An 18,974-nucleotide genomic window follows, 5' to 3' on the forward strand; every position below is an offset into this window, starting at 1 on the left:
ACTGTATAAGTGAAATCATATGGTACTTGTCTTTGTCTGACTGGCTTATTTCACTTAGCATAATACTCTCCAGGTCCATTCATGCTGTGGCAAAAGGGTAAGATTTCCTTCTTTTTTGTAGCTGAATAGTATTCCACTGTGAAAATGTACCATAGCATTTTTTTTCTTTCTTTATTGATTAAGGTATTACATATGTGTCCTTATCTCCCCATTGCCAGCCCCTTCCCCCCCCCCCCCCGGGCTCATGCCCTCACCCACCTTGTGTCTGTGTCCATTGGTTATTCATTTACAGATGGGCACTTGGGCTGCTTCAAAATCTTGGCTATCTATATGTATAAAAGCCTAAGTGACTGGAACTACTGGAATGACCGGTCACTGTGATGCACACTGACCACCAGGGGGCAGAGGCTCAATGCAGGAGCTGCCCCCTCGTGGTTAGTGCACTCCCACAGCCAACCTCCCCCAGCTGGCCAACCTCCTGTGGTCCCTCCTCCTGACTAGTCAATCTCCCACAGTCCCTCTCCCCAGCACCCGGGCTGGAAGAGGGAATTGGGGGTGGGTGGAGGTGGACACGGCCTCTTTCCCAGGGGGGCCGAGGGCTGGCTCTCTCCTCGGAGCCAGCAGCCAACCTCCCATGCCCCGTCCCTCCCCCTGGCTGGCAGGCCTCAATTGGCCTGCTGCCCGCCCACCACGGTGGCAGTGCAGCAGCAAGAGAAGGAGGCAGGGAGGGGAGTGGGGAACCCCACAGTGGTGGGGTGCCAATGATGGTGACGGCGGCATCCGGCATCCGTTCCTTTCACACCTGGACTGGCGAACATCACCTCCTCTCCAGCCCAACCCTTATCAGCCTGGCCCTGATCGGCCCTGATCACCAGCCAGGCCTAGGGACCCCACCCATGCATGAATTTTGTGCACCAGGCCTCTTGTTGTATATAACACTGGAATAAAAATAAGGGTGCATATATTCTTTCGAATTAGTGTTTTGGGTTTCATTGCATATATTTTCAGAAGTGGAATAACTGGATCATAAGACAGGTTTAACTTCTTTTATCAGCAGAAAAGTTTTATTCCTTATAATGACAAACAATTTAAACCACATCCAAGGCCTTAACTTACAAACCAAAGTAGCCATTTAAAGCATTAGCTATTGAGGTATGATGCATACAATGGGGGAAATGCTTTGCCATCTGAAGCTAACACCAAACTGCTCAAAAGACAGCTGAGCTCTGCTAGTGCTTGGGTGTGGTTAAGGGGGAGTATAGCTATAGAACCAAAGGAGAACAGCTGTTTTCTATGAGTACCAAAGCATTTTAAGACTATGTTGGTAGGGATGTATTTTGATGGTGAAGGGAAGAGGGGGAAAGAGCTTAGTCCCTTCCCACAGGGCACTAAGTGGCCTTGCAGAAGGCCACCGCAGAAAAGCTGACTTCTCCCTTGCTCATGCTTAGTAAATTCTCTGCAGACCTTGGCGGCATCCTGCAGCAGCAAGTTCACTTCACTGGTGCTATGGTTTTTTTCACTGGTACTATGGTTCACCAGAAAAGGCATCCGTCCATCAAGTTCATAGAGGTGACCATCAATGTTGTTAAACAGAATAGAATGAAATTTCACTTTGTCATCTACCTGACACTGGCATTCCTGCGCCACGGAGTCATGGGCTGCCTGAATGGCCTGAAGAAAATAGAGAATGATTGGCATAAAAACAAAGTCCAGTTTGTCTTAATTAGTGGCTACTGTGTGTATAAGTTGGATGGTACCACAGGAGTTCTCAATGGTCCGCTTCATAAAGTACACTTTAGGACTTACTTCTTGTCCCTTCAGTTCTTCAATATGTTTCCCCCAGAAGTTCTCAAGCTGGTCAATGAGTGGAAACAGTAGCAGCAGCAAGCAGGCTGGTGCTATTTCCAAGCTCCAAGCCTCCTCCTCCAGGCCCAGCAATTCCATAAAGCACCACTGGTTGTCGACCTTCAGCCAGGCCAGGACTTAGCATCTCAGGGTTAATTTCCATGGGTTTGAGCTGCATGTTCTGGAACCACAGGTGAGATTACTACCTGGAGAAGAGGAAAAACAGCCCAATTTTTTAATGTTTTGAGGTATCTCCATATTGCTTTCCATAGTGACTACACTTAACTGCATTTCCACCAACAGTGCATGAGGGTTCTCTTTTCTCCACATCTTTATTTCACTTAGCATAATACCATCAAGGTTCATCCATGCTGTTGCAAATAGTAAGGTTTCATTCTTTTTTATGTCCAAGTAATATTCCATTGTATATATGTATCACAACTTTTTTATCCACTTGTTTATTAATGGGCACTTGGATTGTTTCCATGTCTTGGCTATCTTAACAACAACTTCCTACATAATAAAATATCCTGTTGAAACTGAGAGCTAATAAAGTATTTCATTTTTATGATTAAGTAACAATCCTTGGATGTATGGAATATTACTTGTCCATAAAAAAGAATTAAATCTGACCATTTAGGACAGCATGAAAGTGAAATAACTTAGAGAAAGACAAATACCATATGATTTCACTTATATGTGGAATATAAAGAACAAAATAAACAAACAAAAAAATTGAAACTGACTCATGGATAAGAACAGACTGACAGTTGCCAGAAGAGTGGGGAGTCAAGGGACTGGGTGAAAGATGTGAAAGAATTAAGAAGTACAAATTTGTGGTTACAAAGTAGTCACAGGGATGTAAAGTACAACGCAGGTATGTAAAGTACAATAGTAGTCATTAATATTATAATAACTATGTATGGTGCCAGGTGGGTACTGGACATATTAGGGGGAACACTTTTGTAAAGTATGTGATTGTCTAACTGTGGTGCTGTACTCCTGAAACTAATACAAAATAATTTTGAATGTTTAGAAAAAGCTCATTTTGAGTCATTTTCACACTTGGAGCTTCCTTAGGTAGACTCACCAGGAGCCAGGAGAGAATCAACAGAGCCAAAACGGTGCCAATACCTGCTCTGAAGAGATACACGGAAGAATAAAGCACATTTCCACACCTCAATTAACTTACCTTAGAAGGCAAAAGGATTTTCCTGAGTAAAATGCAATGAATGGCCTGGCCAGTGTGGCTCAGTGGCTGAGCCCACAACCTGGGCATGTGCCCTGACGAGGAATCATGCAGGAGTCAGCCAATCAATGTTTCTCTCCCCTCATTGATGTTTCTATCATTCTCTTCCTCTCTTTCCTCTCTGAAATCAATAAAAAATATATATATTTTTTAAAAATGACAAACCTCAACCTCATTTTTTAAAGAAGAGGAAGAGAAAGAGTATAAAGAGAGAGAGAGAAGAAGAGTGTCAAGAAAAGAATATTAGGGGTAATCTATATTTAGGGGAGGGGAGAGTAAGGAGCCAACAATGACTCCATAGTAAGTATTGTTAGCTTTTTAGAACCAGTCTAAACTAAGAGTCCAAAGAATCTGAATCTATGAGTAAAATGTAGGCACTCAAGTATATGAACATTGTGACAACTCCTCCAGCTATGGTAAAGCCTTTTTAAAATTTATTCCTGGACTTCATGCATATTTTCAGATTATCAAGCTAACCTGAGGCCCACTTGGGATTTCAATCTTGATGTGGAAGGGATCACAATGTTGGTTGAGTCACTCTCACAGATAGGGCAATAAGCAGAGATAACATTTTTGAGGTGGCACACACCAACCTAAGAAGGAGGCTGAGGGCCTTATTTTCTGTTCTCCTAACCTTCCAGAAAGATCACAATTTTACCTGGTCTGGTATAATCTGATCTGCTTTAGTCTCATCTCAACTCATCTCACCTATGCTTTATTTCATGCATATATTGTATTTCAGCAGGTGTCTCTTGAGTGGCCCCTCTGGGCTCAGTGAATGCTTCAGAGAATACTGACAGAGTTCAGGGTCCTGGGGGTCAGGCTGCCTTTAAGGTGTCTGTGAGGGAAGAGAGATAGAGAAAAATCCTTCCACCAAACCCATTGGAGGAGGGGGAAGAATTCCATGGGCCCACAGAAAAGAACATTCATTCCATAGAGAGAGTCAGGGAAAGATTCACAAAAGAGAGTTCTTAGAGCAGAAAAGGAGACAGACAAAAGGAAGCAACAAGCAGGGGATAGAGCACTGAAAAGATTTGGAGAATTGAAAGACATTAGTATGTGTGGGAACTGCACTAGCCCAGTGAGGTCAGACAATTGTTCATATGAGAGAGAGAGAGAGAGAGAGAGAGAGAGAGAGAGAGAGAGAGAGAGAGAGGAGATGAGAATGAAAGGAAGCCAGTGAAAGGTGTTCAGTTGGAGGAATGATTTGTTCAGAGTTATGCACCTCATAATCAATAACAGTGGTTCAAGTGTAACTCAGCACTGTTTATTGTAAATGCTGGCGACTTGCTTCACAACATGTCTCTCTTCCAATCCTGTTTCAGCCTGGCTTCTGACTCTAGGCTCTCCCATAAGGTCTGTGCTTTAGATTTGAATATCAGGCTTGTCATTAGAATATTGGACTGTTTGGAATAGGATATTGAGCTCTGATAGCTCTGTTCCATTGACCACCCACTGGCTTCACAGAAGGTGTCAGGAAAGTATAACTGAAATAAGACTTCCCAGAGTTTGTGTAAAGATGATGGGGACTTTGGGGACAGCTACACGGTAGTGTCTAGCAACAGAGAGAGTTTTGGAGTATCTAGGACTTGCAGATTTTTGGAACTATGATAGTGAGAATTCCATGGTGCAGAAACACTTTCAAGTGACTGAAGATAGTAGCCTGGGGACCACACTTTGAGAAACACTGAAGTAGAGCATAGGGTGCTTGTGGAAAGGGAATGACATTAGGGATAGGGATGGCAGGGCCAAGTCACTAGTAGCCTTCAATGTAATGCTCATTAATGTGGACCTTGGACTTTTTGTTTGATGAGAAGCCATGGGAGGCTACATGGCCCAGGGGAGAACCACCATCAGAACTTGAGTCAGGTGGGAACATTTACCTTGACAAAGAGGGGAGGAGGAAGCAGTGTAAGGTCAGGAAGCCCAGGGAGGGAGTGGTAATGAGTGGGCCTGGACCTGGCAACGCTCCATCCAAATGCATTCCTTCTGGACACATACGAAAAGGAAAGAGTCATTTCCAAAAACCTGGGCCAGGAAGGAAGAAAAAAAGTTATTCATTCCCTGATGGCATGTGGAATTTTGCTGATGATTTATTGGACTTCTTCCCAAATCCAGAATTACCCAAATAACTCAGTGAAGCCACTTGGAAGGGATCTAATACCATAGTTTGCTTTAAGAACTCAACTCAACAGAGATGTACATGGAGGTAATTTGTTGAAGTTGGAAAGACAAAAAGATTTTCCAAAATTTTATTCTTGGAATTAGAACATATTAGTGCTGAACAGGACCTTACAACTCATTTAGATAAGTTCTCTAGCTGACAATTGAGAAAATGAATTGCTGTCCCACTGAGCCTTCAACTAAATACTTAGAAAGTCTAGCCCAGTGGTCTTCAGACTGTAAGATGCATTCAAATTATTTAGAGTACCTGTTAAAAATGCAGACTACTGCTTCTCCGCTTCCAAGATTCTTATTCATATAGGAAGGGAGGAAGCCTTGGATCTACATTTTCAAATCAGTTTCCCTCAGATGACTCTAATGCTGGTGGTCAACATCCACACTTCAAGAATCATTGCCATATAGAACTTATCATAAACAATTATTTGGGTCTTTGTCTTTTCAAGGCTCTGTGGTAAGCACTTTGAGGGGTTCACAGGGAAAAAGCTGTGTTCTTACTCTCAAGGTGTTCTTAGTCTCCAAGGTAAGCTGCATAAGAACAAAACTGGATTTCAAGGGAGAGTGTGATAAGCATTCTAAAATGCTCATTGAACAGAAAAACAATGCCAGGATGATTCAAACAAGGGAGTTATTTATTGATCCAAATTGTCTTCGTGAGACCAGTTGCAAAGGTGGTCTAGAGGTAAAGAAATTATAAAACGTAATTGTTGAAAGTCATGAACACTATGCCTTACTAGAGTCTTTCATAAGCATCTTTTGAAAAGCACCACGTTATATAAAAGATAACTCATTGAATAAGAAAGAACAAGAATGGCTTCTGAGCAAATTAAACAGTAAATCTGCTTAGTGACTTCTCCCATGGTCTTTTAACACGGCTGTGATAATTCTCCCTCATTCAGCTGACAGCAATGACAGAGGTCACCTAGATGTACTTCCTTCCACCATAGTTATGGCAACTGCAGCCTGAAAGGTGAAAGCATTTGACCAAGTCACCTGGGATTTGAAGCCAGTGCTGGATCCCTTTCCAAATTTCTATAGACCATTAAGAAGGGGCTTGAATGGAACCTGTTTCTGCTAATCCCTGGTTTTCCACTACCTTTTGATGGTTCTAGTTAAGATGCTGAACACCCACTTTGGGTACTTAAAATGGACTTCTCCTTCTTAGCAAATTTCTCTATTTGGTTTCATAGTGATGATACTGTATAGTTAACACTTTTTAGCATTTACTGTATGGCAGACATTGCTTTAAGATATTTATCTACAAAACCCTATTAATATCTCCATTTTAGAGATAATAAAACCAAGATACAGAAAAGTTAAAGAAATTGCTCCAATTCACACAGCTATTAAGTGGCAGAGGATGATCAGAACATGGACCAGAGCAGCTCTAGAGCCCATGTCTCTACCTACCATGATGCACCACCACTTGTAACTATCTGGGGACTCAAGTCTCATTCCTACTATATTATGAGCTCTGTGGAAACAGGAACCCTGTCTATCTTGGACACTGCTGTATCCCTAGTAGTGGAATCAAAGTAGGCATGCAATAAATATTTGTTGAATAAATGAACAAGTAGAGTTGGGCTAAGCTGACACTGATAAAATTATTCTGTGCTGTCGTTAGAACCAGTCCTGTTTCAACTATTAACTCAAAAGACTTTTGTTAAGACCCTGCTTCTTTCTGGACCTCAGTCTTGCCCTCTGTATAATGAAGGAAGTGCTCTTTAAGAGTCCTCCTATATATGACAGTCTTGAGATAGGGCTGGACCAAACCCATGGCCCTAAGCTCTGCCAATCATGCTCCAAATTTTGGTATTATATTCAAAAGTATGAGATAATAAGGTGGAGAGAGGGGTAGAAATTAAAACTGGGGTGGGGGAGTTTGGGAGGAGACGTTTTTGGACATTTCAAAGCTGAGATTGTGAGGACTGAGAAAATTTTGGAGTTTGCTGATAATTTGCAGAAGGAATCCATCCTCAGAGGCATTTCTGGCCAGAGAATAAATGTATCAAGCAGATTATTCATGAAGTAATCCAACACCCTGTTTACTGATGGTGCTTCCAGGACCATTTTAACAGGAAGGACAACAAACACATTTGAAAATGTAAAACATTTAGAACTCCAAAACCAAGGATCAGTAATTACAGACTCCAGCAGATAATCAAAGGTTGCCTTCACAGCTTAGCCACCAAACAAATATAAAACTTTCTGGGGCCCAGGTGGCCCAAATCAGAGGACATTGGGATGTTCTGGGAAGGATGGAGGCCAGCCTTCCTAGCTCTTTAAAGAAGAGGGAAAAGTGAGAGAGCTCAAATTTAGGAGAGAAATAATCTTATGATATAAAAATGCTTACAGATGAGGAAACTGATATTCTGAAAAATGAAGCAATTTTCCCTAAATCACACAGCTCCTAAGTAGTGGAGCCCAGAATCAACGCTGGGCCTATGACACTGAAAGCCCACCCCCCACCTGTCCACCCCCCTGTCTCCAGCATGCTCCTCTGCTTAAGCCCTCTTTGGCTAATCCTTAATGGCTAATTAGTTGTCCCATCATTGAAAGGAATCAGAGAAAGGCAAAGGAATGGGTCTCCCATGACCTGCTGACCTTGTTGTTTCATTAAAAGGAGACAGCTTTGAGTCAAAACATGGTGGATTTCTTCTGTAAGAATCTCATTATCCAGCATCCCCACACTTCTGAGATGCTTCCCCTCTACTTTACCCACCACATGTAAATACTTTACTACATTTTTATGTTTGGAGAAAATGAGTTAATATGTGTAAAATTTTCAGAACAGTGCCTGACAAATATCCGCACTATAAGGTAGTTTATTTATTTAAATAAAATAGATAAATATTATCATCAAAAATTTTCAGACAATTCAAAAATATAAAGAGAGGCATGAAAATCACATATAATCTCACACTAGAGATACTATAACTAAAATTTGAGCTAGGTGGAGGATTTTAACATATGTAAAACAGCTTTTTTCATAATGAAGGTTATTTTATTTATATTGTTTTTGTAAGCTAATTTTCTCACTTAATAATATGCTCAAGACATGTCAGTATAAAATATTTACATTATAATTTTTAACACATCTATAATAGTCCTTTGTCTTGGTACACCAATAGCTTAATTAACTAAATCCCATTAGTAGACATTCAATTTTTTTTCTGATATGTTGTGTTTTGTAAACAAGATGTTTTACATACAGGGGTGGGCAAAAGTTGGTTATTAATAATAAGAAATAACACAATAATAAATAAGTAAATTATTACATAAATAAATAAATAATACAAAAATAAATTCAGTGTTTCACATACTTTTGCCCACCCCATGTTTGTCTGATTCACACACTTCTCCAGATTGGCCTGCAGAAAGTTTGCACTGATCTATACTCAAACCAACAATACATTTCTCTGATTAGTAGTTTTATTGAAAAACCTTTTAAAACTTTATTAACTTTTGATGACATTTCCATTCATGATCTTTGCTTGTTGTTTTGTTGAATTGTTTATATTTTCTTACAGATTTTTAAGAGTTTTAAAATATTAAGACTATTAACTTTTTGTTGTGCATGTTGCAATTTTTTCACAATTTGTTGTTTTGTGTGCTGTGCAAAAGCTGTAGATTTATATGAAATCTGTCAATGTTTTACTTTATGGTACCTGTCTTTAAAGTAATACTAGAAAAAAAGGTGCCTTCTGCACTGCAAGAGCATAAAAATATTTACCTTTATGTTCTACATATTTATGGTTTTATTTTTCACATTTAAATCACAACCTGAAATTTACTCAGATGTATTTCCAGAGGATTTAAATCAGTCTTTCAAATATTTGGCATTAAATTTCCAACATACTGATTTCTTGAATGAGTACAAATGAGGATTTCAATATCTTTGAAGGAAAAGCATACTAGAAAAATTAAGTAGCATCTTAGCCTACTTCCAAAAGACCTATAGTATTTTTCCCAGACTGGCATACTAAATACAAATAGTGAATATAGAGCCTGCTCACCCCCCTTTACATATACTATCAACTTTAAGACTTTTTGCTGACTTTGCCAATCACTACTACTAAAGATACCAAGCTTCTTTGTTAAGAAGAAAATATTCCAGGGAAAGAGAGAGTAACAGTGCAGAAGACAAATAACATTGTTAAGGAGAATCTATTGAAGATATGATGTGGGTAGTGTGAAGGAGGAAGGAGGAAGAGGAAATAAGTGACAAGTAAGAAAGTTTTATAAAATATACCATTGGGGAGTGAAAGCCAGAGTAAATAGAGAAGAAGAGCAGTTGCCAAAAGAAATGACATAGAGATAGTGAAAACTACTAGCTCAGGAGTTGGGAACCTTGGGATCTCTCCAGAAGGCTGGTCTGAGTGGGTTTGGCCTCCTTTCCCTCCACTGGGACACTACAGCACGCATGGATAATTTCATATCTCTCATAGAAAGGAAAGAAAGTATTGCTTTTATTATTACTCACATGCCATGGATCTTCAGAACCTGCTGATATTGGAACAATCTAGACGTTGGCTCTGCGTGTCCCTTATACTATTAACTTAATGCTGGCTACACAATTATTCATGATGCTCCCATTATCTATTGGGCCACAGAGGGACATCAGCTTCCAATTGACTCTCAGACACTGTTACTCTGATTTGTTGATGATGACTACAAATGCAAACCTTTCCCAGATTATGTAAGAAGATGTAAATGATAAGTGTTTTTTTTCCTGGTTATATTAAAGTTACTGTTTGGCATTTTATAGCATAAATGTAGAACAGCACATCTTTCAACAATGTCCTCTTTTGTGCTCCCTAGGATGTAATCACTGCATTCTTAGAATGGGATCTCTTTTTAAAAATATATCTATTTTTATTGATTTCAGAGAGGAAGAGGATGGAGGGAGGGAGGGAGGGTGGGAGGGAGAGAGATTGAGAGAGAGAGAGAGAGAGAGAGAGAGAGAGAGAGAAACATCAATGATGAGAATCATTGATCAGCTGCCTTTTGCATGCCCCCTACTGGGGACTGATCCCACAACCCTGACATGTGCCCTGATCAGGAATTGAACAGTGACCTCCTAGTTCATAGGTTGACATTCACCACTGAGCCATGCTGACCAGGCAGAATGGGATCTCTTTTTATGTTGACTATACCCCTGCATTCCATGTACTGCCACAAGAAGGGAGAATAGGCAAGGGGCCCATTGGCAAATCGTGAAGATGAGTTGTTCCATTCATGTAAAAAAAAAAGTCTGTCCATCTTCTGGCAGGCTCAAGACCAACCTAGGAGAGCACGTAGCCATATTGATTGAAGGTAAGAAATGATATTAACTGCAAAGTTCCATTGGTCATGCAGAGTAATGGTCTCAAAAGCCCTCAGAAGAGATAGGCATGGTCACCCCCATAAAACAGCTTGACAAATGGCATGAAGCTTGCAGAAAGGGTGTAGTGATGCTCTGGGTGCCAGCAGTGTTGGCTGGGAGAGAGGAGGTACACAGGATAAATGATACCTTCCACCACTTTTCCTCACCATTGAATGTTGTAGATAGGATGTGTCACCAAGGTCTGACTGTGCACACATGGTACAAACCCAAGGGTCAGTAGTGGACCATCAAGAGCCCAGAGCCCTGAACTCATCCTGTGTCCATCGTGAATATCACATAAAATCAGCATATCAGCATCATTATGGCTTCTTAATCTTGCCCAATGCAGTGAAAGAAATGCCAGTCAGTGTAGGTATCTTCTCACTAGGACTCACACTTATAACCAAAGCCTAGCCATGGGACCTTGGGAAAATCTATAGGAATGATACCTGGGGTTCCTTGTGGCATCTTGTTATCCCCATCTGAGGATATAGGGTCAGAGAGAAGAAATAAGAATTAAAACCCATGAGAGCCCTCGTTCAGGCTCGGGGCATTCTGCCTAAAAAGAATTGCTGTCTCTGGCTGGTCCCAGGCACTAGGGGGAAACATAAAATATCATAAAGGTGCTGCAAAGCCTGGAGCTTCCTGATGCATGGAGCCAGAGTAGGGCACTGCATGCCATGGACTAAGAATAGTATTGGATAAAGTGATGGAACATTTGAGGAGCTAAGTTGGGGAAGGGGAAAGTGAAGACAAGAGGAGAGACCCAATGAATAAGAAAACTGAAGTGTCTGGTTGGAAGTACTGAGAGAGTTGAATAACTGATATACTGGAAATAAATGAATTAGCAAGCTAGAAATTGAAGAAGTCAGGTAGTAAGCCTCATGAGTTTGATTTCAAAGGTGGAGTAGATGTGAGTGATGATAACTTCCAGATGAGGGGCTGGAGATAAGGAGGTCAGGAAACTGAGGTCAGGGTGCTGGTTGGATCATTTTCACAGATGACAACGTCACTCAAGATTATGGACATTTTGGAATGTAGAAGAAGACCAAGAGAGGGGCCAGAGCTGTTAGAGTATGAGAGGAGGTAATGAGGAGGGTAACAGGGCTTCCAAAAGTTTCATATCTCCAGGTTAATGGTTCTAAAGAGAAAATAGCATCTTCCATTCTCTCATTTAACAAGCAGTTATGAAGTGCTTAAGATATAATATATAAACAAAGCATTATCATTTCTCTCCTATTCAATGTTGTACTTGTGAAGTGCAGGGAGCTAATTAAATATTAAATCACTAAATAAATGTCAGACACACTATCAGTGCTCACAATTTTAAAAAACTGAATATAATGCAAGCTACTTACAGTTTAGTAGGGATAAAAAATATAATACTCATATTTATTAAAACCTTAGCATAAACAGGGCATGTTTCCCTACATTGTATCTTTGGAGCCTACCAATCATTCTGCACTGTAGACAAGGAAGAGATTATTATCTAATTTTTGCACATGGGAAAATCAGTTTTGAAGCATAAAGTGACTTGCTCAAAGCCGCAAGATTTTATAAGCATCAGTGGCAGGATTCCAAATTTTCTCTTCCTGCCATTTGCTTAACTGGCATCACTTTGTCACCCTATGAAATACCCATTTTTCAATGCCATGAACATCACATTTTGGGAGGGCTGTCTGGATTTGGATTTCTCTCCTCTTTTCCTCCATAAAGCAATTGCCTTGAACACTCTCTACAGTCACTTCTCTCAGGAGGATTTAAACAAGTGCATCATGTTCCATTCAAGAGTAACCTCAGCATTCATTCAGAAGTCTAGAAAGCATACAGTAAAATTGCCCTGAACTCTCTTGCTTTGCGTTTTATTTTTCTTAAAATTTTTTGATACTAAATTGCCCCCAGTTAACCACACATGGTGCATTTAACAAAGTGCTGGCCACAGAACAGGCATTGAGAAAGCACAGGCTCTAAAGGTTGCGAAGCAACCTATAGTATTTAAAAAAAGAAGAAGAAAAGAAAAAAAAAGTAAAAAGAAAAACCCTGCATGTTCATAGGAAAGTGTGCCTTTCACTGAACCAACTTTTTCCTCTTGTGTTTTCCTGAATCTGCTTTCAAACTCTGTTCTTTGTTACTTTACAAAAAAGATTGTTTCTTCATTAGCCTTTAAACCGTGCTGATAATAGGCTCTGGAATTCCTTAAGAGCTGTATGGCGGAGTGGGGAATGAGGCCAGTGGACTGTTACACTATTAACATTTTACTATAGCAATCTCATTCTTGTTTTGTGTTCCCCAGTAATTAATATCCTATAAAAGCAAATGATTCACCAGTATCTTGGTCTGATATTTCCTGTATGTTTAGGTGAAAAATCCTAAGATGTGTAGTTGTCAGTCCAAATAGGTGAATTCTTTTCCTAAGTTTCAATTTTACACTCCAGTGTCACTTCCCAAGTGGATTTACAGAGAATTCTCCAAGGACAATGGGGGTTTATTTGAATAAGCAGTCTTGACACTCTTTAATAAAACGTTCATGGCTGGCCTGCTGCAGTGGCCTTCACACTGGACTGCTCTTCTTCATCCTTGGCCCCAGGTGTACCTTATGAGTTACTTTCCAAGGATAACTTTTGAAGGCTCCCCACTGCCTAGAGCCTGATTTCTGGGCCTCATCCTCCGGAAATTCTGTTTCTTTGTTATAGGGTGGGGCCACAACATTAGTAACAAAGAAACAGAATTTCCAGAAGATGAGGCCCAGAAATCAGGATTTTAAAAAGATTCCCAGGTGATTCTAATGTGCAGCCAAGGTTGAGAACCACTGGCCTAGAGAATGACATATAATTTTCTTAACTTGGCTCACGGGGCTCTCTCCAAACTGACTCGCATCTACTTTCCCACCTTGCTGCATGCCACTTGCCCTGTTCTACTTCATGGGTCTAAGTCTCTGACCCTCTAGGATAGTCAAGCCTGAATTTTCTGATGTCTGATTAGAAGGCCACTGGACTTTGATTGAGGAATGATGCAATGGACTAATTTATCTCACTCTCCATTCTAACTGATGTTCATTTGAGGGAAGCTTGGCATTTTTTAGAGAAGGATGCTAATATAAAACTTAGAGAAAATAATACAGACACAAATCGAAGAATTTGATTCTAACTTTAGTGACTTGTCCCCAATCTTCTTGTCTAGAAATGCTTATGAGGACACCCAACCACCTAGGCCTTTTTCTTTGGGTTGCATGCTGGAGGACAGTGGGTAGACCAAAACATTTCACCTTGCACCCTAGAGCAGATTTAGGTTATGGCAGCTGCCAGATGTGGTGAGCTCATTAATTAGTTCTTCACTGAACTTGCATTGAGATCTGCTCTTCATATATATAGTATGTCTCTGGCTCCAGATTACCCTTCACTCCATTCTACAAGCATCCAATTTCTTGAAGCTTCCTCTCATATTTAAACCCATGGAACAGATAGTTCTTTTCTAGCTAATTAACCAAAGCCTTCCTTAGTGATTGGGTAGATCAGAATAGAGAGCCCAGTCCTGGAAGCACCATCAATAAACAGGGTGTTGGATTACTTAATGAATAATCTGCTGACTGAGAGAGCCACTAGTATGTAACAGTAACCAAGCCAAAGTTAAGGGTCAATGTGTGTGTGTGTGTGTGTGTGTGTGTGTGTGTGTGTGTAATTAGCTTACCTTTCTACCATACCCTCACCTGACTTTTGGGGCCCTGCCTTGTAGCCTCCAGTATAAGTTTTGGAGTTCTTCCCAAGCTGACTGTCCTTGGTTTTTGGATTGGTCCCATAGCCTGGGAGGCTGGGCCTGCTTGTGGGGTCTGTATACAGAACAGAGAGTACCAAGCTATTGACCATTGCCTCTGAGGCACTTCTGAAAGGGAAGCACACGTGTCTTGGTGCATGAATTGTGAAATATCCATTTTCATTATTGGGAGATAATTGATTTTGAAAGGTGGATATTGGAAAGTATTGTTTTTCTATTCATTGGTTTTTCTTGAATATGTTCTGGAACATTGAAGTTAAGTGGATTACGGTATGAGTCAGGTGTCATCCAGATAAGGAGGGTATGCTTCAGAACAGATGAAAATGATTCATTCTATTATGTAGCATTAGGTATATGCCAGAGGGCATGTATTTCTGGAATTTATTTTTTCATATATAGAAATAAATTCCTTCTATAGGGAGTATATTTAATAACCAAAATTATATTATACCCATGAAAAATAGGAAAAATAATAACCCTGGACTCCCTGAAGCAAGAACTGGTGGCAATTTCAAACTCATCTAACCCAAAGCCTTCATTTTGCAGAAAAGAGAAACTGAGGCTTTAAGGGACACTTCTTGTCCAATATCATATAAATAGTTGACGGCAAAGCCAGGCCTCACAAAATCTAGGACAATCTCATCTGCTAAAAATTTGAACTACACTATTTACCATGGAAAGAAATAATGTCATTGACTGGCTTGTGTTAGATACAGAGGTGAGCAAGACAGCTTAATAGAAGGGCTGAGACAAAAACATACATCACTGGATAATGCAAACAGCCATATGAGAGGTATAAAGAAGGTTTATGGAAATGTAGAGGACATGGATCCTTTATAGTTATTGAGGATTGGAGAAAAGCTCTCAGGGAGGACTTTCTGGAAGAAGTATTAATGGAGCTACACTTTGAAGATCAGTCAAAATTGGACAGGTAGAGAGGGAATGGGCAAAAAGCAGAAAAGTCCTTTTGTTTCTAAAAAATATTTTTAGTAAGAGTTTCCTTTAAATGACTAGTTTCTTTATTATATTAAAAATATAATGAGACCAAAGCAATATACAGATTTAATGCAATCCCCATCAATATCCAAATGTCAATTTTTAAAGAAATAGACTGAGGAATCATCAGATTTGTATGGAACCCCAAATAGCCAAGGCAATCATGAGAAAAAAGAACAAAGCTGAGAGTATCACACTACCTGACTTCAAATGATACTACAGAGCTATGAGAATCAAAACAACATAGTATTGGCTAGAAACAGACACACAGATCAATGGAACAGAATAGAGAGCCCAGCTATAAAACCACATGTATATGGGCAGATAATATTCGACAAAGGAGCCAGAAACACACAATGGAGCAAAGATAGTCTCTTCAGTAAACGGTGCTGGAAAAATTGGAAAGCCAGATGCAAAGAAATGAAACTGGATTATAGTTTTGTACAAAAATTAATTCAAAGTGGATCAAAGACCTAAATATAAGACCTGAAACAATAAGTTACATAGAAGAAAATATAGATATCAAACTTATAGACCTTGGTCATAGAGAACACTCTATGAACTTGACCCCAAAGGCAAGGAAAGTAACGGCAAAAATAAATGAATAAGACTATATTAAACTAAAAAGCTCTGCACAGCAAAAGAAACTGACAATAAAACAAAGAGCTAGCCAACCAGATGGGAGATGATATTTGCAAATAGTAGCTCTGTCAAATATTTAATTTCAGAAATATTTAAGAACTCATAAAACTCAACACCAAACAAACAAACAACCCAATCAAAAAGTGGACAGAGGACCTTAAAATACACCTCTTCCAAGAAGACATATGATATATGAAAAGATGTTCAACCTTACTGGCAGTTAGGGAAATGCTAACCAAAACTACAATGAGATACCATCTTACACCTGTTAGAGTAGCCATTATCAACAAGACAAACAATAACAAGAGTTGGAAAGGTTGTGGAAAAAAGGGAACCCTCATTCACTGCTGGTGCAAATATAGACTGGAGCAACCACTATGAAAATCAGTCTGTGATCCCTCAAAAAATTGAGAATAAAGCTACCATATGTCTCAAAAATTCCTCTCCTGGGTATAGACCCAAAACCTCAAAGTCATATTATCGCAAAGATATATGTGCCTCTATGTTCATTGTAACACTAGAGGCCCAGTGCATGAATTCGTGCACTGGTGAGGTCCAGCTTGCCTGCCCCCAATGGGGGCCATCAGGGGTGGGCCGGCTGGGACAGGGGCCTGACCGGGGGCAGGGCTGGCCTGGGCGAGGGCCACGGGCAGTTTGCCAGCCAGCCCCGCCCCTGATCGGGGTAGGGGTGCCCACAGCGGGCGGGGCCAGCTGGGGCAAGGGGCCACAGGTGTTCTGGTCATTCTGCTGTTTGGTCTATTTGCATATTACCCTTTTATTATATAGGATTATTCATGGTGGCCAAGACATGGAAACAACCAAAGTGTCCTGTGATAGAGGACTGGATAAAGAAGATGTGATACATATACACAATGGAATACTACTCAGCCATAAGAAAGGATGAAATAGGGCCATTTGCAACAACATGGATGGACCTTGAGAATATTATGCTAAGGGAAATAAGTCAGTCAGGAAAAGCTAAGAACCATATGATTTCACTCATATGTGGGATATAAAACTGAAACTCAGAGACATAGGCAACAGTATGGTGGTTACCAGAGGGAAGGGGGTAAAGGTATAGTAAAAGGTAAAAAGGGCCAAATATATGGTGATAAAATACTATTTGACTTTGGATGGTAGGCACTCAATGCAATATACAGATCATGTACCACAGAAATGTACACTTGAAACCTACATGATCTTAACCAATGTCACCCCAATAAATTTAATTTAAAAAGGAAACATTTTTCTTAATTCCTGGAATTGTCTTGACTTATGAGAGAATAAATATAACATACTTTATAAACTAAAATGCTGAAAGGAAACTAAATTTTACTGAGCATATATTTTGTCCCAGGCACTGTGCCTGGTGCTTTACATAAATTGGTTCTCAAGTTAAGAGTTTACTATTGCGAAGCAGCTGTGGGACAGTGACAGGAGCCCACATTTACTGAGTGCTTTTTCTGTGACAGCACATAGCAAGCACTAACTCAATTTCTCTGACAACCCTTTGAGTAGATACTATTATTATTATTATTATGACAATTTTATAGATAAAAAAATCCTCTCATCTGAGATCACACAGGGAATAAGTAGTAGCTGGGATTAAACCCAGACATTCTGGCTTTAGAGACCACACTTGGCAATCAGATGTCCTAGGTTCTGCCAGCCCTTTGTCCTATTCTTGGTCAGTAATAGCATAACTTCAAAGAGTGGCTTCTATCTGCAGTTCCCAGAATTTGTCCAGATGAATTTTTATTGTGGTAAAATACAAATAACATAAAATTGACCATGCTGACCATTTGTAAGTATATAGTTTGGTGGCATTAAGTGCATTCAAATTGCTGTGCAACCATCATGACCATCTATCTCCAGTACTCTTTTTTATCTTCCCCAACTGAACTTCTACATCTCTTATTCAGTCTAATGTTGACTACTGAGTAAAAAGGACCATTCTCCAGTTGCTTTCAGCTCATTTTTATAATATACATAGAGTGGAAATACCCTTTTACTCTTATATTTCTTTTTACTTGGGGGAAACATGTGGCTTGCTTAAGTAACTTTTCCCTTTAATATTTTTCTTGTTCTTCATGTTCACAATGCTGCTTTCTCTCTCTCTAATTCACCTTCACACAATCGTACATCTTGAACCCACATCTCACAGGAACTAGAAAATGCACACTGTGTAAGAAACACAGCCTGCTCTTCTAGCTCTCCTCTCTGCTCCCTTGTGAAAAGCCCCCAACCTCCTTTGCCTCCCCCACAATACACTGTCCTCTTTGTATTCCTCCTTGTCCTTATACTGAAATAACATCCCTTTTCTCTTCTCCCAGGGCCTCAGCAGCTACCTCTCTGGCCTTCTACATTATTAGCCACTTGTACATGTCTCAATGATGAGTTGTGGTTTGTGTTTGTGTCATTTTAATGAAGCATTTGAGCTTGCCTTTGAACTCTGTGCACTTCCCCCTTCCTACCCTGCACTTCTTTTGCTTTCCTCTATCTTAGGCTGGGGGCAAGCTCCTGTATTTTGATTCCATCTAATCTGGATCTGTTGAGTTCATTCTCTTTCCTCTTTCCCTTCAATGGACCCTGGAAGTCCTCCTCCCCACCTCTGCCACCCCCTCTATCCTGTCTTCCTGCTCCGTGGATTCCTATAAAGTGGTCAGTTCTTGATGAGAGAGGGCTCCTGCTTTCTTGTCCTTTGTCTTTGGCCCAGTTATCATTTCCTGAGACCTCTCTGTCCTCCCCAGCTCCTTTTCCAGTTGTTTCTTTCTTGCTGAAATTGAGATCCAGCCTCCTCTTTGTTTGTCTTCCCCTTTTCAGAAATTCCTGGGTCATTCAGTTCTTCCATTTCTCCTTTCCCGCTGGCATTCAAGGCTGGTCTTGTTGTCCTGCCTTTCTCCCAAGACAATTACGCTCAACGCC

General features: G+C 40.3%; 1 pseudogene; it reads right to left on the reverse strand.

Moving 5' to 3' along the window:
* Positions 1-1,388: 1,388 nt before the first annotated feature.
* On the reverse strand, positions 1,389-2,023 carry LOC111825781 (annotated as a pseudogene).
* Positions 2,024-18,974: the final 16,951 nt, after the last annotated feature.

Source organism: Myotis lucifugus, unplaced genomic scaffold (assembly GCF_000147115.1).
Source record: "Myotis lucifugus unplaced genomic scaffold, Myoluc2.0 scaffold_40, whole genome shotgun sequence".
Lineage (NCBI taxonomy): Eukaryota > Metazoa > Chordata > Mammalia > Chiroptera > Vespertilionidae > Myotis > Myotis lucifugus.